General features: G+C 35.5%; 1 long non-coding RNA gene across 1 annotated transcript; it reads left to right on the plus strand.

The window, feature by feature from the left end:
- Nucleotides 1-13,051: 13,051 nt before the first annotated feature.
- On the plus strand, nucleotides 13,052-20,686 carry LOC143672544 (uncharacterized). Its single transcript, XR_013169885.1, has 3 exons — nucleotides 13,052-13,307; nucleotides 18,977-19,089; nucleotides 20,005-20,686. It is a non-coding gene; the product is annotated as an uncharacterized LOC143672544 (long non-coding RNA).
- The last annotated feature ends 2,895 nt before the right edge of the window (nucleotides 20,687-23,581 follow it).

The raw sequence follows: 23,581 nt of genomic DNA on the forward strand, positions 1-23,581 counted from the left end.
GAAGCAACAGTGGGTGAATTGATCTCTATCTGGGGACTGGGTGAAATATGGGTTAGCTGATGGAGTCCCCTGCCACAAATAAAGTGGGGAACACAGCCCCATATTGAGCCAGATTTTCTGCCAAAGGGCAAGCACAGGTTGCCTGCAGTGCCAGCCCTGTCCAGCCAGATTACCCTGGGCTACTAGGCAAACAGCTTCTGAAGATAATTATGTTACTGAATAGTGCCATCTGCTGAGCAGACCAGAAAAAAACAAGGGAAGTGAAAGACATTTTATGAGAACCTTCAGAAAAATATTTTTTCCCATAGGCACTAGTTTATACCCTGCATGGGAACACAACCCTGTTTTGGCTAAGAAATATAGCTATCCAACTGTTAAAGCAGTGCCCTAAAATAAATCAAATTCTTGTCAGCTAGAAAAGAAAAACAGAGCAATGTCAGCATAGTGAACACCAGTCTTGTTTTACCCACAAACAGAGAAAGAAGGTGACTAGTATCCACAGAATGGGTCATCTTGATTACTAAAACCTTCCTCTGCTGAAGCCACCTTCTGGGGCACATTCAGATAGGACACAAATATCTTCATGTTTTTATCTCAGTCAGAAAGGCCTACCCAGATATTCTTCCCCAGACCTTTTTTCCACCAATTTTCCAATTATGGTCTTTCCAAGTCCCTGACCATCCAGCCAAACCATTAGCAACAGTCCAAGAATCAGTCTACAAATGCACTTCTGGTCAATGCTCCTTCCAGGCAAAATGAACAACCAGATGCTCTGCTTAAATTTTTTCCCAGTTGTAGGATTTTCCCTCACCACTGTCCTTCAGGGACACCTTGGCTTGAAGGACACCATCTAAAACCAGGTCTGTGTTTTCTCTCCCTCAGTCAATTCACTATAAGGAACTCTCCAGGAGGCCATAGCTCTGGTCTGGGAAAGAAAAGGTAATGTGGCAGGAGTGCAGATCATGGGCATTTGGGCCACCTTCTCATGTAATTTACTTGTACTTCCAGGATCTTCTCTGGCCCTAACTCATATTTACCATTTCCATTTTATGATGGAGTGCTGCTGTGCATGCCCAACTTTATGAATTTGTGAGTTAGACAACACCCAACCCATTATAGGCAACTCAGATCTCATGGGGTAGCCCATGATTAAGCATTCAGTCGCTACTAAGGCCCAGTAACAGGCCAAAAGCTGTTTCTCAAAAGGAGAGTATCTGCAGCCCATTATAATGCTTTGCTCCAAAATCCTATCAGTTGGCATTGTGGTTCTTATAGGAACCTGCCAAAGGCCCAACACAGCATCTCTGTTTGCCCCTGACATTTTCAGCACCATTAGATCTGCTGGGCCATAAGGCCCAAATGGCAGAGCAGCTTATACAGCAGCCTGGACCTGTCACAAAACCTCCTCTTATTCAGGTCCCCAGTTAAAATCAGCTTATTTTCTGATCACTCTATGAAGTATCACACTCAAATGAGGAATATGCTGTTGACAAAATCCAAAGAGACCAACTAGATATTGTGTGTCTTTTTGTGTCATAGGAGGAGTCAGGTGCAGCAATTATCCTTCATCTTAAAAAGGATATCTTGACATGCCCCACACACCACTGGACACCTAGAAACTTCATGGAGGTGGAATTCCCCTGTTGTTAAGAACAGGGTCCCTAAAGGATTAAACATGAGACAGCAAGTTAAAGCCTAAGAGGTATATTGCTAGATAGAAACAGACAGACAGCAAAGGTAGAACAGGCAGGTGGTAGCCAGGAAACCTGCCAGTGAAAGGAAAGGAAAAATAACTCCAACTCTCTTTATGACAGCTTGTGGTTTTTTTTGTTTTTTTTTTAAATTTTTTTTTATTTTTTTATTAACGGAAAGAAAAAAAAGAAATTAGCACAACATTTAGAAATCATACCATTCTACATATGCACTCAGTAATTCTTAACATCATCACATAGATGCATGATCATTGTTTCTTAGTACATTTGCATCGGTTTAGAGGAACTAGCAACACAACAGAAAAAGATATAAAATGTTAATATAAAGAAAAGAAATAAAAGTAGTAGTAATAGTAAAAAACAACAACAACAAACAAACCAACAAGCAAACAAAAACAAAAAAAACCCTATAGCTCAGATGCAGCTTCATTCAGTATTTTAACATGATTACTTTACAATTAGGTATTATTGTGCTGTCCATTTTGAGTTTTTGTATCTAGTCCTGTTGGACAGTCTGTATCCCTTCAGCTTCAATTACCCATTGTCTTACCCTGTTTCTAACTCCTGCTGAACTCTGTTACCAATGACATATTTCAAGTTTATTCTCGAATGTCCGTTCACATCAGTGGGACCATGCAGTATTTGTCCTTTAGTTTTTGGCTGGATTCACTCAGCATAATATTCTCTAGGTCCATCCATGTTATTACATGGTTCATAAGTTTATCTTGTCTTAAAGCTGCATAATATTCCATCGTATGTATATACCACAGTTTGTTTAGCCACTCTTCTGTTGATGGACATTTTGGCTGTTTCCATCTCTTTGCAATTGTAAATAACGCTGCTATAAACATTGGTGTGCAAATGTCCGTTTGTGTCTTTGCCCTTAAGTCCTTTGAGTAGATACCTACCAATGGTATTGCTGGGTCGTATGGCAATTCTATATTCAGCTTTTTGAGGAACCGCCAAACTGCCTTCCACAGTGGTTGCACCATTTGACATTCCCACCAACAGTGGATAAGTGTGCCTCTTTCTCCGCATCCTCTCCAGCACTTGTCATTTTCTGTTTTGTTGATAATGGCCATTCTGGTGGGTGTGAGATGATATCTCATTGTGGTTTTGATTTGCATTTCTCTAATGGCCAGGGACATTGAGCATCTCTTCATGTGCCTCTTGGCCATCCGTATTTCTTCTTCTGGTAGGTGTCTGTTTAAGTCTTTTTCCCATTTTGTAATTGGGTTGGCTGTCTTTTTGTTGTTGAGTTGAATAATCTCTTTATAAATTCTGAATACTAGACCTTTATCTGATATGTCGTTTCCAAATATTGTCTCCCATTGTGTAGGCTGTCTTTCTACTTTCTTGATGAAGTTCTCTGATGCACAAAAGTGTTTAATTTTGAGGAGCTCCCATTTATTTATTTCCTTCTTCAGTGTTCTTGCTTTAGGTTTAAGGTCCATAAAACCACCTCCAGTTGTAAGATCCATAAGATATATCCCAACATTTTCCTCTAACTGTTTTATGGTCTTAGACCTAATGTTTAGATCTTTGATCCATTTTGAGTTAACTTTTGTATAGGGTGTGAGAGATGGGTCTTCTTTCATTCTTTTGCATATGGATATCCAGTTCTCTAGGCACCATTTATTGAAGAGACTGTTCTGTCCCAGGTGAGTTGGCTTGACTGCCTTATCAAAGATCAAATGTCCATAGATGAGAGGGTCTATATCTGAGCACTCTATTCGATTCCATTGGTCGATATATCTATCTTTATGCCAATACCATGCTGTTTTGACCACTGTGGCTTCATAATATGCCTTAAAGTCAGGCAGCGCGAGACCTCCAGCTTCGTTTTTTTTTCCTCAAGATGTTTTTAGCAATTCGGGGTACCCTGCACTTCCAGATAAATTTGCTTATTGGTTTTTCTATTTCTGAAAAATAAGTTGTTGGGATTTTGATTGGTATTGCATTGAATCTGTAAATCAATTTAGGTAGGATTGACATCTTAACTATATTTAGTCTTCCAATCCATGAACACGGTATGCCCTTCCATCTATTTAGGTCTTCTGTGATTTCTTTTAACAGTTTTTTGTAGTTTTCTTTATATAGGTTTTTTGTCTCTTTGGTTAAATTTATTCCTAGGTATTTTATTCTTTTAGTTGCAATTGTAAATGGCATTCGTTTCTTGATTTCCACCTCAGCTTGTTCGTTACTAGTGTATAGAAAAGCTACAGATTTTTGAATGTTGATCTTGTAGCCTGCTACTTTGCTGTACTCATTTATTAGCTCTAGTAATTTTGTTGTGGATTTTTCTGGGTTTTCTACATATAGTATCATATCGTCTGCAAACAGTGATAGTTTTACTTCTTCCTTTCCAATTTTGATGCCTTGTATTTCTTTTTCTTGCCTAATTGCTCTGGCTAGAACTTCCAACACAATTTTGAATAATAGTGGTGATAGTGGACATCCTTGTCTTGTTCCTGATCTTAGGGGGAAAGTTTTCAATTTTTCCCCATTGAGGATGATATTAGCTGTGGGTTTTTCATATATTCCCTCTATCATTTTAAGGAAGTTCCCTTGTATTCCTATCTTTTGAAGTGTTTTCAGCAGGAAAGGATGTTGAATCTTGTCAAATGCCTTCTCTGCATCAATTGAGATGATCATGTGATTTTTCTGCTTTGATTTGTTGATATGGTGTATTACATTAATTGATTTTCTTATGTTGAACCATCCTTGCATACCTGGGATGAATCCTACTTGGTCATGATGTATAATTCTTTTAATGTGTTGTTGGATACGATTTGCTAGAATTTTATTGAGGATTTTTGCATCTGTATTCATTAGAGAGATTGGTCTGTAGTTTTCTTTTTTTGTAATATCTTTGCCTGGTTTTGGTATGAGGGTGATGTTGGCTTCATAGAATGAATTAGGTAGTTTTCCCTCCACTTCGATTATGTTGAAGAGTTTGAGGAGAGTTGGTACTAATTCTTTCTGGAATGTTTGATAGAATTCACATGTGAAGCCGTCTGGTCCTGGACTTTTCTTTTTAGGGAGCTTTTGAATAACTAATTCAATCTCTTTACTTGTGATTGGTTTGTTGAGGTCGTCTATTTCTTCTTGAGTCAAAGTTGGTTGTTCATGTCTTTCCAGGAACCTGTCCATTTCTTCTAAATTGTTGTATTTATTAGCGTAAAGTTGTTCATAGTATCCTGTTATTACCTCCTTTATTTCTGTGAGGTCAGTAGTTATGTCTCCTCTTTCATTTCTAATCTTATTTATTTGCATCCTCTCTCTTCTTCTTTTTGTCAATCTTGCTAAGGGCCCATCAATCTTGTTGATTTTCTCATAGAACCAACTTCTGGTCTTATTGATTTTCTCTATTGTTTTCATGTTTTCAATTTCATTTATTTCTGCTCTAATCTTTGTTATTTCTTTCCTTTTGCTTGCTTTGGGATTAGTTTGCTGTTCTTTCTCCAGTTCTTCCAAGTGGACAGTTAATTCCTGCATTTTTGCCTTTTCTTCTTTTCTGATAAAGGCATTTAGGGCAATAAATTTCCCTCTTAACACTGCCTTTGCTGCGTCCCATAAGTTTTGATATGTTGTGTCTTCATTTTCATTTGCCTCTAGATATTTACTAATTTCTCTTGCAATTTCTTCTTTGACCCACTTGTTGTTTAAGAGTGTGTTGTTGAGCCTCCATGTATTTATGAATTTTCTGGCACTCCGCCTATTATTGATTTCCAACTTCATTCCTTTATGATCGGAGAAAGTGTTGTGTATGATTTCAATATTTTTAAATTTGTTAACAGCTTGTGGTTTTAATGGAAAACCACACCAAGAGGAGTGAGGGTGATGTGTGGCCACAGGCATCACCAGGAGATATCAGGTTGATGCAGATCATGACTTCATACTCATGATTATTTGGTCTGGCTTCTGGCAGATGGGGTGTTGGGACATCGGTGCTCACAATCTTGCTGTCACATTAGGTCCTATCAGAAGAGCTGCTAAGGGAGAGAAACTGAAGGGGTCCCCATGTCACAGAATACATTTTGTATGTTAAGGTTCATTTTCAGATACTGACATTCCTGTGTTCTTACTTTATAAAATTTATCAGAGCTGCAGTAAGATTTGGGGAGATGCCTTAGCTTAGCTCAATTCAATTTTTGGAGGGAGCAGGGACATTGTGTTCTCTTTTTAGCTACTTTCTTCTGTGTCCATGCAAAGTTGGGGGAGGAAAAATTGCTTTGAGCTAGACATAGACATCTTTAATTGGGCTGCAGCAGGAGCAGGTTTTAATTTTTTGTAATAGCAGGGGTATGCTTTTAGAATTCTGCTGGTTGGTCATGGGTACTGTTGACCTGTGAACAAACTTAGATAGACACTGAAAGAGGTAGGGGTCTAGGAGGAAGATTAATAGGAGGATAATTAAAGAGAAGTGAGTTGCTTAAAAGATATAAGGGGCATATTCTCACAAGCAGTGTGGACAACCAAAGCTTTAGACTGAGCCCCCAGTCTTTGGGTTTGTTCACATGAAACTTAACCCCACAAAAGATAGGTCAAGTCTACTTAAAATTTAGGCCTAAGAGTCACCCTCAAGAGAGCCTCTTTTGTTGCGCAGATGTGGCCTCTCTCTCCAGCCAATATGATGAGCAGTCTCACCACCCTTCCCCTCTCTGCATGGGACATGACTCCCAAGGGTGTGGACCTTCCTGGCAATGTGGAACAAAGATCCTGGAATGAGCTGAGACTCAGCATCAAAGGACTGAGAAAAACCCTGGAATGAGCTGAGAATTAACATTAAGGGATTGAGAGAACATTCTCGACCAAAAGGGGGAAGAGTAAAATGAGACAAAGTGTCAAGGACTGAGAGATTCCAAACAGAGTCGAGAGGTTATCCTGGAGGTTATTCTTATACATTCAGTAGATATCACCCTTTTGTTCAAGATGTAGTGGAGAGGCTGGAGGGAATTGCCTGAAAATGTAGTGCTGTGTTCCAGTAGCCATGTTTCTTGATGATGATTAAACAATGATATAGCTTTCACAATGAGACTCTGTGAATGTGAAAACCTTATGTCTGATGCTCCTTTTCATTACTATATCAACAGAAGGGTAGAATATATGGAATAAAAATAAATAATAGGGGGAACAAATGTTAAAATAAATTCAGTTTGAAATAGTGGTAAATGAAAGTGAGGAGTAAGGGGTATGGTATGTATAGTTTTTTTTATCTATTATCATTTTGTTTCTTTTTCTGTTGTCTTTTTATTTCTTTTTCTAAATCGATGCAAATGTACTAAGAAATGATGAATATGCAACTAGGTGATGATATTAAGAGTTACTGATTGTATATGTAGAATGGAATGATATCTAAATGTTTTGTTTGTTAATTTGGTTTTTTTAATTAATAAAAAAAGTTAAAAAAGATATAAGGGGCAAAGGGATGAATTCATGGAATAAGTTATTTTTGGAGAGTTTAGTATTTTCAGGTTTCAGAGTTTTTTTTGACATTGGAACAATTTGGAGCCTTCAAGTTTCTGAAAAGTAAACTTAGTAAGTAAAAATTCTTGTAGCATGAGCTATTTTTTAGAATTTTTAAGAACATTTTTGGTTAGAGTTGCTGTATTGTGGCAGTGTGTAATATCTGACCGAAGTTTGTATAGAAGTAACCTCCAGAATAATCTCTCAACTCCATTTGGAATTTCTTAGCCATTAAAACTCTACTTCCTTTCCCTTTTGGTCACTTCATCCATGTGAGGGTCAGGCTTATCTTTGGAGCTTATGTCTCACAGTGCCAGGGCCAGCCATGTTCTGTGATGATAAGGTTAGTTGTATTCATGCTGTTAGAAATTATGTTCCATGTTGTGGGGAAGTTCAGAGTTTGGCTTAGAGAGAGAGAGAGAGATCACGTTTGAGCAAAAGCAGAGATCTTCTGGAATTGGCTCTTAGGGACTAATTCTTAGTAGGTTTAGTTTACCATTATAGAAATAAGTTTCATAAAGGCAAGCCTTAAAATTGAGGCCTTGGCTTCCTGGGGAATTCCTAATAGCTTATTTTTCCCAGTTTCTTAAGGAACTTTGCAGGCATTTTTTATTTTTTGCCTGAAACACTCTGAAATGTAGAGTATATAGCATTAACTTGTACAAAATATTCAGATTTTACTTCTTATTCCAGGTTCAATATTAAGTAAAATTGAATTCATTGTTTAATTTACTGGACAGATTAAATTAGATAGTGCAAATTTTAGACAAAATTTACTTTTTTCTTGCACACAAAAGTTAATGCTTTAAAATATAGACAATATTATTTTTTACCTTATATATTGACTTATCTTTGTGTTAATTATATTAGTTTCATTACAACTTTAATTGGAGTTTGAGGATTATATAAAGAGCAATGCATTTCAAAATTTAATAATAATGTTTACAATTTGAGGATTAATTGTTATAAATATTTTAATGAAGCTTTTTCAGAAATAAAAATATCAGTTGTTTTATATGAAGAAATCATAGCTGAGATTTTGTTCTATTATATTTTTGCATATTTATCGAGTTATGTTATTTAACAGATGAAATATAGATATATATATTTGTTTAACTTTTTTTGCAGTGAGCATATTATTTTCAGAGAAACATTAGAGCAAAGCAGTGCAACTAACTGGTAATTGACTGTTTCCATGATATGTAACCATTTTAAAATAATTAAAATCATGATTAAGAACACTATACCATTACTTAACATTATACAGATTAGTATTAGGACATAACATTGACAGGAAGAATATTGCCAATTTTTTAGGAATTTATACAATGTTTAAAATATATGAATATTTTATTTAAGTTTAATTAGTAACAAGATAAAAAATTTTAACTATTGTAATATATTCTAAATACTCTTTATGCAATATGTTCTTATTTTAGTACTTTAGCTGTTTATTTATATAAGGTGAAAGAACAAATTATTTGTAACAGTTTTTTCCTTAAGAGTGAGAAGACTTGTTTTCTGAAATAAAGGATAATGCCAGCATAAAAATTAATAAGGATATTATTCTGATGTAAAATATTTTATACACAAAATTTAGATAATTAAGAAAAAATGTTTTTCAAAATACTTTATATTAGGAGCACACTAAAAACTCACATTAATAATTGTTAACATGAACACTGAGAAAACATAATTTTAGGTTTGTATGAATATTCAGTATAACAAAAAAGCTTTCCTTTTTTTGAAATATATAATTAAGCAGAATTACTAAATATTGGTTAGTATTGATTATGACAATTTACTTTTATAAACTTCCTCTTTATAAGTTTATACAATTATTTTATGAAAAAATTCATTCATAAATTTTTTATAACTTTTTACAATCATTCAGACCTTATAATTAAAAATAACTATAACAAATAAAATTTATTTCTTTTAACCCTTTATTACTTTTTTTATTTAGGGTTTGTAATTTACAATGACTATAACAAGCAAAATTTATTTTTTTTAACTTTTTATTACCTTTTGTATTTATCTATACCTTTTATTTATTTAAACTGTATATATTAGAAATAAATTTTATAATACATTTATAAGGCTTTTGAACCTGTATACTCCCTTTAATAGTAGTCTTTATGAAGGAAAGAAGAGTCAGAGATTTATAAAATAATGGAGGTAGGGAACAAATTTATGTTTTGGTTTAGAAGATGGCTAGGCATTTATATACTTCATACCCAGAACACATAATGATCAATTTATAATATATTTGAAATCTTTTTAGTTTCATTTAGCAAAAACTTAAAATTTTTAACAATATTCTTAATGTTATATAATGTCAAGAAAGTGTTAGTTTACAGAATTAAGTTACAGTTTTTAAAAACTGGTTTAGAATTTTATATTTAAATGCTACTTTTATTTCTAGGTTTTATGTGTTATTTTTATGAGGACTTTTTAGGTTATTTTTTATTTCTTTGCTTTTTAAATTTTTTCAGCATTTTTATTCCTTTGCTACCACTGTTTTATATAAATCCTTAATAAGTGTATATTTTAACTAGAATATAAACACTTAGAAGCTAAGATTTGTCTTTTTATTTAAAACAGACTGGAATTAAGCAATGTTACTATAATCTGAAATTCTTATACATATTGAGATAACAAATGGCTAAGTAACAAAAGTTAGATTTTTTTAAACCTCAGCAAAAGTTTTTAAAAATCCATTTATATTTTTATGGAGCTTAATTGATTTTTAAAATATATTTGAAATATCAGTATGTTTTTTATTTTATTATATGTGTTATTGTTATTAGGTACATTGCTCAGGTTATGCAACCTGTTAAGCTATTTAAAGAGGAATTTTCAGAATGTACTTATAATATCAGTTTATTAGTAAGTTTATTTAAATTTAAGGAAAATATACCTAAACAGAATAAAATTGCATTTCTTTAATTGAAAGATACATTGTGAATGTCTTTAACTGTATTATAATTATTTTAAATTTGAGGAACATATGACTATTAAATTTTGGGAAATATACGGAGGTTATTGAATTTGTTCCAAGTTTAAATGTAGGAAATCTTTTTAACTGGTTGTACAGAAAGAAAGATATTTAGGGTTGGAGCTTGTTAATAATTTTCTTATTAATTTGCTGTTACTGTTTAGAGGTATGAGACTATACACTGAAATGCATACAAATATAAATATGAAATTTATTATTTGAAAAGAAACACAGAAATGTTTTTGAGAGGGATAAATAGGTTTGAATATGTCATCTGATCCCATCTTCATTTTTTGTAAAAATGGGATGAAATAACACATTCAATTTTTTACTCAGTAGTATTTTTATTTTCAATTATAGTGGGGTCAGATTATGTTTTAGAAATGAAACCCTTTTCTAAATCAACCAAAATGCATTTAATTTTTAATACAGCCTAAAGTTTCCCTTTTAAAAAGAATTTCTGTAATTAGTAACCACTTATGAACACTTGACTCATAAATGTAGAACCATACCAATTAATGGACTGAACATATTAGCTAACAAGCAAGCATTAAATATTTAACATATCAAATATATTAGTTAACAATTAAACAGACATGAAGCACATGCAATAAAATAGCTCATAGGAATAATGTTGTTAAGCTTAGGAGGAGGAACTTCCAGACCATTTGTTAATCAATAGTACCATGTTGTGGGACAATGTTCAAGGTGTTTTAGAGTATTGTGGCCAAGCTGAATTTCAGAGAAAAAAATAAGTTTTTTGTTTTATCTTCTTTTTTAATTGCAGTTTACCAAGATTATAAAGTAAAGTTTTTTTATTAATAAAAAAATTAACTAACAAAAAATTTAGAAATCATTCCATTCTACATATACAATCAGTAATTCTTAATATCATCACATAGTTGCATATTCATCATTTCTTAGTACATTTGCATCGATTTAGAAAAAGAAATAAAAAGACAACAGAATAAGAAATAAAACGATAATAGAGAGAAAAAACATACACCTCACATGCTGGTTCATTCAATGTTTTAACATAATTACACTACAATTAGGTAGTATTGTGCTGTCCATTTCTGAGTCTTTGTATCCAGTCCTGTTGCACAGTCTGTATCCCTTCAGCTCCAATTACCCATTATCTTACCCCATTTCTATCTCCTGACGGTCTCTGTTACCAATGACATATTCCAAGTTTATTCACTAATGTCAGTTCATATCAGTGAGACCATACAGTATTTGTCCTTTAGTTTTTGGCTAGTCTCACTCAGCATAATGTTCTCTAGGTCCATCCATGTTATTATATGCTTCATAAGTTTATTGTGTCTTAGAGCTGCATAATATTCCATTGTATGTATATACCACAGTTTGTTTAGCCACTCATCTGTTGATGGACATTTTCGCTGTTTCCAAGTCTTTGCAATTGTAAATAATGCTGCTATAAACATTGGTGTGCAAATGTCCATTTGTGTCTTTGCCCTTAAGTCCTCTGAGTAGATACCTAGCAATGGTATTGCTGGGTCATATGGCAATTCTATATTCAGCTTTTTGAGGAACTGCCAAACTGCCTTCCACAGTGGTTGCACCATTTGACATTCCCACCAACAGTGGATAAGTGTGCCTCTTTCTCCACATCCTCTCCAGCACTTGTCATTTTCTGTTTTGTTGATAATGGCCATTCTGGTGGGTGTGAGATGATATCTCATTGTGGTTTTGATTTGCATTTCTCTAATGGCCAGGGACATTGAGCATCTCTTCATGTGCCTTTTGGCCATTTGTATTTCCTCTTCTGAGAAGTGTCTGTACAGGTCTTTTTCCCATTTTGTAATTGGGTTGGCTGTCTTTTTGTTGTTGAGTTGAACAATCTCTTTATAAATTCTGAATACTAGACCTTTTTCTGATATGTCATTTCCAAATATTGCCTCCCATTGTGTAGGCTGTCTTTTTACCTTCTTGATGAAGTTGTTTGATGCACAAAAGTGTTTAATTTTGAGGAGCTCCCATTTATTTCTTTCTTTCTTCAGTGCTCTTGCTTTAGGTGTAAGGTCCATAAACCCGCCTCCAGTTATAAGATTCATAAGATATCTCCCTACATTTTCCTCTAACTGTTTTATGATCTTAGACCTAATGTTTAGATCTTTGATCTATTTTGAGTTAACTTTTGTATAGGGTGTGAGATACGGGCCCTCTTTCATTCTTTTGTATATGGATATCCAGTTCTCTAGGCACCATTTATTGAAGAGACTGTTCTGTTGAGTTGGCTTGACTGCCTTATCAAAGATCAAATGTCCATAGATGAGAGGGTCTATATCTGAGCACTCTATTTGATTCCATTGGTCAATATATCTACCTTTATGCCAGTACCATGCTCTTTTGACCACTGTGGCTTCATAATATGCCTTCATTTTTTTCCAGCTTCATTTTTTTCCAGCTTCGTTTTTTTCCTCAAGATACTTCAGGCAATTCGGGGCACCCTGCCCTTCCAGATAAATTTGCTTATTGGTTTTTCTATTTCTGAAAAATAAGTTGTTGGGATTTTGATTGGTATTGCGTTTAATGTGTGTGGGAAACTGCTATGGCGCTGGCAGTGTGGCCACAAGCTGGCCATCTTGTGGTCTGATGCCATCTTGGGTACTAACTCAAGTTAACTTTTTATCTCAAGTTAAGTTTCTATTTCCTCACTTCTGCTCTGCCTTTCCCTGAAATCAACTGACCAGCCTCGGCTGATCTGCCTTTCCAAGCTTAGTCTCTGCTGATTGGTTGCTTAACTGCAGGATAATGCCCAACTCTGCTGATGTCTGATACAGGTCACCTCCCCTTCCTTACTGCATAAATACCCTGGATTTGCTCTCAATAAATGAGACTTGATCAGAATCCTGTCTTGTCTCCATTCTCTGTGTCTCTTGTCCCCCCAATTTTCACTCCCTCCCTCAGGTCCAGGTTCGTCTGTCCCACAGGTCAGGTCAAGTGGTGCCTAAACAGGGACCTGAGTATGAGGGGTCCAGTGAAGAATGCTAACAGTGAAACCCCGGCCAGGTCAAAGTAGAAGAATAATAAGGTGCAAATAATAGGCTCAAAGGAGCAGCATAGAGGACACTGCGGGGAAACCTGCCCTGCAGACAGGATCCTTGGTGAGTAGTCAGTGCAATTATGGGACAAGCAATTAGTCAGCATGAAACTTTTGTAGAAGGTTTAAAAGATGCTTTAAAGACACAGGGAGTAAATGTTAAAATTAAAAATTTGTTACAATTTTTTGAATTTTTAAAAGAAGTTTGACCCTGGTTCCCACAAGAGATAAGGCACCTCCTGGAATAGGGGAGGGACTTGGTGCCTCCGGAATTTGAGAGGGACTTTCAGATTTATGTTTTATGTCACAGCATAGGAATATTCCTTTACTAAGAAACCGAAAGGGTACATGCCTCCTGGAATTTGGGAGGGCTTTTAAATTTCTGTTTTATAATGGGCAACTCACCGTTGATACAACAGGAATATTTATCTTTACTTAAAAAATTGTTACACTCCACGAATATGGAGGCTTCTGATGCTCTACTTAAAAAGCTTTTTAAACATGTCACACAAAAATGTTATTGGCTTCAGCATAATTGCTGTAATATTTCCTATTATTATGATAGATTTAAAAGATTGCTTCTTTACCATACCTTTAGCAAAGCAAAAAAAATTAATTTCTGAGCTTGTTCTTAATAAGCTGCCTATATATAAAAATTCATATACATCTGAGTCAGAAAATATTCAATAAGATCAATGCAGAACAAGAGTCAGTATTCATTAATGGTTCCTATGGAATTGTAACAGATTGGTCCCCTAAGGGGTATGCAATTCAGGATTGTAGTTCTAACTCAAAGTGTTCTGTTAAGTTACCTTGATTTAATCTAAATAATTATTCTACTGAAATTTATACCAATGTTACAGATAAAATCCTATGACTCAGAATGGGAATGGCAGCCCCATCTCCTTTTGTTAACTTAAATCCTCAACAAACAGCAATTTGGAAACTAGCCATGAGTTTAGCTCCTATTCATATTTAAAAAGGAAATATATTATCAGAACTTTAAAACTGAAAATTCTTGTTAAAAACTGTATGTTAATGTTTCAAATATGCATTCACTAAAGTATTTTAAATATTTGACATTATTCTAACAAATTTAACTTTGATGGTAACTATGTGTGGTAAAATATTTGTTTAAAATAATGACAAGCATGAATATATAAAAGACATTTTTATCAATAGAAAAAATCATTTAATCTTAAAATAAAATGAATAACTGTTACAAAATGAGAAAAATGTAGGACAAAGCCTGAACTAATATAATAATTGCTGAAGGTTTATAAAAATGGAAATTATGATCAAAATCAAGAAAGAGCTAATGAGTCTAAGATAACAATGTTTTCTTGAACTCTTAGCCTGTTCTAATGAAAAGATATAAAAAAAATTTTCTAAACAATCAGTATAAAAGGCAAAGAGTCTATGTTTTATCAAATTAGCTTATGTTAACTTTTATCGTGTTGTTATCTGTACAAAAAATATTGATTTTCTTCTGGGTATCATTATACTGGTGAAAAACTGTTTCTTTTCTTGCCGCAGACCAAATAGCTTAATCTATTAATCTAAGTAATATTGCTGTAAATAAATCTATTACTCACTAAATAATATTCAAATCATATAAATACTTAAATTCCTTTAAGCCAAAATATTTTAATGCTTTATCCAGTGTTTATATAAACTACTTAAATATAAACTATATTTATCCCAAAATAGCCTTGACTTAAATTGGAAACAAATCCAATTGGAAAGCTAAATGCTAGAAAAAATATACTTATGAAGTCTGTTCTAATTGCCTAATGTTGCCATTACATGCAGCTCATGTTGCTATCACATGACCTTGAAAAGAAACAATTACAATTTGCACTCTAGCTGGGAGGACTGGCTATCCTCCCGGAAAGAAATGTACTTTCATAAAGATATCTAGGTCCCAGAAAACTCCTCTTGGTCCCTAGCCAGTTCCCAGAGGACCAAACTGGGCCTGGTCATGTAAGCAAATTGGAATTTGACCACTATTATAACTATATATATATATATATATATATATATATATATATATATATATATCATACAAATTGCATGCAATCAATTTAAAATTAGCAAAAACATGCTACCAATTATAAAGAATCCTCACTCCTCTATTCCTTTTCAATCAGTCCAATAAATTCATTTTACAAAATCTGATCATTTACTATGAATGCATATCACTATTAACACTCTGCTTTCAATTTTGCTACTTGTCACTTAAAAAATTCCTAATTATATGTTGCAAAACTTATTTAGTATTTTACAAGATCATTCTGATTTATTAAGCAAAAAGCAATTGACATCCTGAGCTCTGCCTGCTGTGCAATCAGAGTCTCAGTGTCTAGAAGTCCAGCTGGAACCTGGCACTGCCTCTCTACCCTCCAGTTAACTCCAGCTCAGGCCTAGAACCTATGCTTTAAAAAGTCTAAGTGTTAATGTGGTTTTCCTTTGCCCGACAGGGTCCTGAGCAACAAACTTTTTCCTATAGAAATGTTATGGAATCTGCCTCCCATGGTCTTGGAAATTGTGGGCATAATTAAACTGGACTTTGCAAGCAAAGCCCTCTCAGGCTCGAAAGGCACACAAGCTGTAACTAAGACAGCCTGAAGCTAAATGGCCGGAAAAGTGCCTCAGCCCTCTAAAAACACCCCCCATTTCTATGCAAAGAATAGGTTAAAATCAAAATCCTAAAAAAAAAGGTGCAAAACTATTAATCTGGAAAGACAAGGAAGAAAATCAAAAAACCATATGGCCATATGTCATCCAAGGCTCCTCATTAATCTCTGTGATAAAGACCTACTGTCCCAATTAGGACTCCTTATGCTCAGCCCCAGTGATTCAGTCACTGCTCAAATGCTTTCTCAAAGGTTCCAACCCAGAAAAGGACTAGGAAAAAATAAATGAGGCATTGCACAACCCTTAGACATCAAAAGACAACTTAACAAGAAGGAACTGGGAAATTTATCCTAAGAGTCATTGATCCTCCTGTACCCCATGCAGAAAAAATCACTTGGCTCTCAAATAAGCCAATATGAATAGATCAATGGCCCTTGTCTCCTGAAAAACTTCAGGCTGCACAACAATTAGTACAGGAACAGGTTAGTACAGGTCATATCACTGAAAGTAGCTCACCCTGGAATACACCTATCTTTATGATTAAGAAAAAATCAGAAAAATGAAAGTTATTGCAGGACCTAAGAGCAGTAAATAAAACTATGGTACTCATGGGAGCTTTACAGCCAGAATTGCCCTCTCCTGTAGCCTTCCCCCTTAATCACTATAAAATCATTATAGATCTTAAAAACTGTTTCTTTACCATTCCTTTACACCCAGAAAATCAAAAGCACTTTGCATTCAGAATATCATCCACCAATTTCAGGGAACACATGAAATGATAGCAATGGAAAGTTTTGCCTCAAGGTATGGCTAATAGCCCTACCTTGTGCCAGAAATTCGTAAGTTTAGCCATCTTAGGTACTAAAAAAAGATAGGAAGCTCTTTACATTATTCATTATATGGATGATATATTAATAGCAGGAAAAAACGGTCAAGATGTTTTAAAATGTTATCATGATCTAACTGAGGCTTTAGCATTTCACAGACTCCAAATAGCCCCTGAAAAGGTTCAGTTGCAAGACCCATACACATATCTAGGGTTCCAATTATATAGGAATAAAATCACCAACCACAAAATGGAATTAAGATTGGACAAATTATCAACATTAAATGACTTCCAAAAACTTTTAGGAGACATTAATTGGCTCCGGCCTTACCTAAAATTAACTACTGGAGATCTTAAGCCATTATTTGACTTCCTTCAAAGAGATTCTAACCCTAATTCCCCTAGAACCATTACCCCCGAAGTACGTGAAGCAATTCACAAAATAGAACAAGCTATCCAATCACAATTTATTACGGTCATAGATTACACTCAACCATTAGCTCTAATAATTTGTCAAACAACTTTCACACTTGTGGCTGTGTTCTGGCAAAAAACACCTATTATGTGGGTTCATCTATATGCTTCTACTGCAAAAACTATTTACCCCTACTATCAGGTGGTTGCTGTTATCATTCTCTTAGGTCAAGAACAAAGTGTTAAATATTTTAGTAAAGATCCAGACACAATTATTCAACCATACACAATAGCACAAGTTAATTGTTTTTTTCAAACTACAGACTGTTGGCCTATCGCCTGCACCTCTTACTCTGGCCAAATAAATAATCATTACCCTAACAATAAACTTTTACATTTAATTAGCACTCATGACTTTGTATTTCCTCTTAAAACTTCCTTGCAGCCGATTGAGGATGCCCTCTTAATATTTACTGATGGGCCCTCTTCAGGGATCGCTGCTTATGTTGTCAATAATGAAATTATTCCATTCCAAATGCATTGTGATTCTGCTCAAATAACAATACTGCAAGCAGTCATAGCAGTGTTTTCAGCCTATCCAAACAGATCCTTCAATCTTTGTACAGATAGTGCCTATATTGCTCAATCTGTGCCACTATTGGAAAGCGCAGTTCAAACTAAAAATGCTTCTCAAGCAGCTTGTCTGTTTATTCAACTACCATCCCTCATTCAGAATAGAACCCAACAATTCTTTATTGGTCACCTTAGAGCTCATACTAATCTCCCTGGGCCACTGTCCTTAAGAAACCAATTAGCTGACCAAGCCACATGTATTGCGCGCTGTGCAAACATTATCCTCAACATCCAACTACCCAACTTAGTCGCAAAGGCTATAGAAGCTCATAAATTGCATCATGTCAATGCTTGCACCTTAAGACTAATGTTTGATATCACCAGAGAGCAAACTCGTCAAATAGTTAAACAGTGCCCAGGTTGCATCACACATCTGCCTACACCACATTTAGGGATTAATCCCCGAGGTTTAGTGCCCAATGAATTATGGCAAAAAGATATAACGCACATCCCAAAATTTGGCAATCTCAAATATGTGCATATTAATATAGATACCTTTAATGAATTTATATTTGCTATGCCCCAGACTAGTGAAGAAGGGAAACAAATTATTGCACACATGTTTGCAGCCATGGCTGCACTAAGGACCCCACAGCATATAAAAACTGATAATGGTCCTGGATACACAGGTCAAATGTTTACAACATTTTATCAACAACTACAAATCAAACATACCACCAGCATACCATATAACCCACAAGGACAAGGAATAATAGAATGAGCACATTTATCCTTGAAAAACACCATTGAAAAAATAAAAAAGGGGGAGTGGTACCCCACTAAAAGATCACCCAGAAACTTAATATCACGTTCCCTTTTAATTTTAATTTTTTTAACTTTGGATCAAGATGGACGTTCTGCTCCAGAATGATTCTGGCATACACAGTCCAAAACACAGTTTGCCATGGTCCTCTGGAAAGACCCATTAGATAATATGTGGCATGGACCAGATCTGTTCTAATATGGGGCAGAGGATTGGTCTGCATATATTCTAAAGAATTAGATTCAGCCAGATGGTTACCAGAACGATTAATAAAACAAATAGACAATAACAATCTGTCCAGGGCAAATAAATCGCCCTGAGAAAGACATTTCTCTCTCTTCTTCTCTTCCAGTGCATCTGAAGCCACTAACAAAGTGGCAAGCCCTGCCATAGCCCACCCGAAGATGGCTCCATCAGGAATAATACCCTGCATACTTATCATCTTGGGTTTACTCCACAGGCCATCAGAAAGCTGGTAAATAAAATCCATGCTGGCGCTTGTAACTGCTACGAGGAAATGAAGCCACACCCTTGATAGGAACCTACATGTTGCAGTGAAACTGTGGTGAGAAGGTAGCCTACCTATTAACTGGTCATGCCTCCAAGGGAATTATCAAAGATGGGTTTGTTTGAAGCTTCCTGACCTAGAATTCCCCATTAATGGGGTATTACCAAAGTGTAATTGTACCACAATATATCCCTCTATTAATGCTCAATGCTATATGGCATATTCACAGTGCATAGACAAAAGTAATAACAAAACTTACTATTTTACTAAATTGGCTTGCACAGATTTAATGTTTAAGCCGCCTGAAGGCTCAGGTACCTCTAAGCCCTAACTAAGAAACTGCAGTGGCAGCGATACCAGAATAGGGAAGGAGGTGTGCTGGTCACCTACATTTGCAAAACATTAATATCATCAAAGGGGAGGAGCCAGTACCTATCCCCAAACTAGACCTTATTGCTGGCTGCCACAAAAGGGCCATGCAGATGCTTCCCTTCCTGGCTATGTTAGGCATTGCTGGAGCTTTAATTGCTGGATCTGCTAGTTTAGGGATTTCTATCACGCAATATACTGAATTATCCAAACAACTAATTGAGGATGCGAAAACTTTATCAGGCACTATTCAGGATATTCTAGATCAACTAGACTCCCTTGCCGAGGTAGTCCTTCAAAGCTGAAGGGAATTAGATTTATTAACCGCAGAGCATGGGGGAATATGCTTGGCTTTACAGGAATGCTGCTGCTTCTATGCCAACAAATCTGGCATTATCAGAGACAAAATTAAAAAATTGCAAGAAGATCTGATGAAAAGAAGAAGAGAACTGGCTGAGACCCCACTGTGGAGCGGGTTCAATGGACTGTTGCCTTATTTTCTCCCATTTCTAGGACACTTGCTTGTTTTACTAATACTAATTTCGCTAGGACCTGTCCTCTTCAATAAAGTGATGGTGTTCTTTTTTTTTTCCTACTTTCTTTGCTCTCAGAGGAGTGAATAAGTGAGGCAGTGATGGCCTTCTTAAAACAACAAATTGAAGCCATAAAAATGCAGGCCCTTCAGGTCCACTATCAGAGACTAGACGCAGAAGATCGCGATGGTAATCTTGATGAATACCTATAAAAGACACTCCATCTGCACATTCCAAAGTGCTGGACTGGGTAGCCAATGATGGGCAACTGGACACCTTAGTCTGAGCAATCTACCACCTAAGCCAGAGGCCTGGCCCTACGCTGCCCTAAGCCTCCATGATGGGTAAGGTTTCAGGTTGCCTACTTTGTGATATCCCTACCTAAGACAGGAAAAGTCCCCTTGGGATAGGCTGTTGTCGCAGTCTCCATCTTTTTGAAAAAAATTAAAAAGGGGGACCTGTGGGAAACAGCTTATGGTACCGGCAGTGTGCCAGCCATCTTGTGGTCTGATGCCATCTTAGGTACTAACTCAACTTAACTTTTTATCTCAAGTTAAGTTTCTATTTCCTCACTTCTGCTCTGCCTTACGCCGAAATCAGCTGACCAGCCTTGGCTGATCTGCCTTTCCCAGCTTAGTCTCTGCTGATTGGTGGCTTAACTGCAGGATAATGCCCAATCTCTGCTGACATCCGATTCAAGTCACCTCCCCTTTCTTACTGCATAAATATCCTGGATTTGCCCTCAATAAACAAGACTTGATCAGAATCCTGTCTTGTCTCCATTCTCTGTGTCTCTTGTACCCCCAATTCTCACTTCCTCCCTCAGGTCCAGGTTCGTTTGTCCCGCGGGTCAGGTCAAATCTGTAAATCAATTTAGGTAGGATTGACATCTTAACTATATTTAGTCTTCCAATCCATGAACACGGTATGCCCTTCCATCTATTTAGGTCTTCTGTGATTTCTTTTAACAGTTTTTTGTAGTTTTCTTTGTATAGGTCTTTTGTCTCTTTAGTTAAATTTATTCCTAAGTATTTTATTCTTTTAGTTGCAATTGTAAATGGAGTTCATTTCTTGATTTCCCCCTCAGCTTGCTCATTGTTAGTGTATAGGAACACTACAGATTTTTGAATGTTGATCTTGTAATCTGCTACTTTGCTGTACTCGTTTATTAGCTCTAGTAGTTTTGCTGTGGATTTTTCAGGGTTTTCAATGTATAGTATCATATCATCCGCAGTGAGAGCTTTACTTCTTCCTTTCCAATTTTGATGCCTTGTATTTCTTTTTTTTTGTCTAATTGCTCTGGCTAGAACTTCCAACACAATGTTGAATAACAGTGGTGATAGTGGACATCCTTGTCTTGTTCCTGACCTTAGGGGAAAAGTTTTCAATTTTTCCCCATTGAGGATGATATTAGCTGTGGGTTTTTCACATATTCCCTTTATCATTTTAAGGAAGTTCCCTTGTATTCCTATCCTTTGAAGTGTTTTCAACAGGAAAGGATGTTGAATCTTGTCAAATGCCTTCTCTGCATCAATTGAGATGATCGTGTGATTTTTCTGCTTTGATTCATTGATATGGTGTATTACATTAATTGATTTTCTTATGTTGAACCATCCTTGCATAACTGGGATGAATCCTACTTGGTCATGATGTATAATTCTTTTAATGTGTTGCTGGATTTGATTTGTTAGAATTTTGTTGAGGACTTTTGCATCTATATTCATTAGAGAGATCGGTCTGTAGTTTTCTTTTTTTGTAATATTTTTGCCTGGTTATCGTATGAGGGTGATGTTGGCTTCATAGAATGAAGTGGTAGCTTTCCCTCCACTTCGATTTTTTTGAAGAGTTTGAGCAGAGTTGGTACTAATTCTTTCTGGAATGTTTGATAGAATTCACATGTGAAGCCGTCTGGTCCTGGACTTTTCTTTTTGGGAAGTTTTTGAATGACTGATTCAATTTCTTTCCTTGTGATTGGTTTGTTGAGGTCATCTATTTCTTCTTGAGTCAAAGTTGGTTGTTCATGTCTTTCTAGGTACTTGTCCATTTCATCTACATTGTTGTATTTATTAGTATAAAGTAGTTCATAGTACCCTATTATTGCCTCCTTTATTTCTATGGGGTCAGTGGTTATGTCTCCTCTTCCATTTCTGATCTTATTTATTTGCATCCTCTCTCTTCTTCTTTTTATCAATCTTGCTAAGAGCCCATCAATCTTATTGATTTTCTCATAGATCCAACTTCTAGTCTTATTGATTTTCTCTATTGTTTTCATGTTCTCAATTTCATTTATTTCTGCTCTAATCTTTGTTATTTCTTTCCTTTTGCTTGCTTTGGAGTTAGTTTGCTGTTCTTTCTCCAGTTCTTCCAAGTGGATAGTTAATTCCCAAATTTTTGCCCTTTCTTCTTTTTTGATATAGGCATTTAAGGTGATAGATTTCCCTCTTAGCACTGCCTTTGCTGAGTCCCATAGGTTTCGATATGTTGTGTTTTCATTTTCATTCACCTCGAGGTATTTACTAATTTCTCTTGCAATTTCCTCCTTGACCCACTCGTTGTTTAAGAGTGTGTTGTTGAGCTGCCATGTATTTCTGAATTTTCTGGCACTCTGCCTATTATTGATTCCCAACTTCATTCCTTTATGATCTGAGAAATTGTTGTGTATGATTTCAGTCCTTTTAAATCTGTTGAGACTTGCTTTGTGACCCAGCATATGGTCTATCTTTGGGAATGATCCATGAGCACTTGAGAAAAAGGTGTATCCTGCTGTTGTGGGGTGTAATGTCCTATAAATATCTGTTAAGTCTAGCTCATTTATTGTAATATTCAAATTCTCTGTTTCTTTATTGATCCTCTGTCTAGATGTTCTGTCCATTGATGACAGTGGGGAATTGAAGTCTCCAACTATTATGGTAGATGTGTCTATTTCCCTTTTCAATATTTGCTGTGTATGCCTCATGTATTTTGGAGCATTCTGGTTCGGTGCATAAATATTTATGATTGTTATGTCTTCTTCTTTAATTGTTTCTTTTATTAGTAGATGGTATCCTTCTTTGTCTCTTTTAACTGTTTTACATTTGAAGTCTAATTTGTTGGATATTAGTATAGCTACTCCTGCTCTTTCCTGGTTGTTATTTGCATGAAATATCTTTTCCCAACCTTTCACTTTCAACCTATGTTTATCTTTGGGTCTAAGATGTGTTTCGTGTAGACAGCATATAGAAGGATCCTGTTTTTTAATCCATTCTGCCAGTCAATGTCTTTTGATTGGGGAGTTCAGTCCATTAACATTTAGTGTTATTAGTGTTTGGGTAATACTTTCCTCTAACATTTTGCCTTTTGTCTTATATATATCATATCTGATTTTCCTTCTTTCTACACTCTTCTCCATACCTCTCTCTTCTGTCTTTTCGTATCTGACTCTATTGCTCCCTTTAGTATTTCTTGCAGAGCTGGTCTCTTGGTCACAAATTCTCTCAGTGACTTTTTGTCTGAGAATGTTTTAATTTCTCCCTCATTTTTGAAGGATAATTTTGCTGGATATAGGAGTCTTGGTTGGCAGTTTTTCTCTTTTAGTAATTTAAATATATCATCCCACTGTCTTCTAGCTTCCATGGTTTCTGCTGAGAAATCTACACATAGTCTTATTGGGTTTCCC

Source organism: Tamandua tetradactyla, chromosome Y, assembly GCF_023851605.1.
Source record: "Tamandua tetradactyla isolate mTamTet1 chromosome Y, mTamTet1.pri, whole genome shotgun sequence".
NCBI classification, from domain to species: domain Eukaryota; kingdom Metazoa; phylum Chordata; class Mammalia; order Pilosa; family Myrmecophagidae; genus Tamandua; species Tamandua tetradactyla.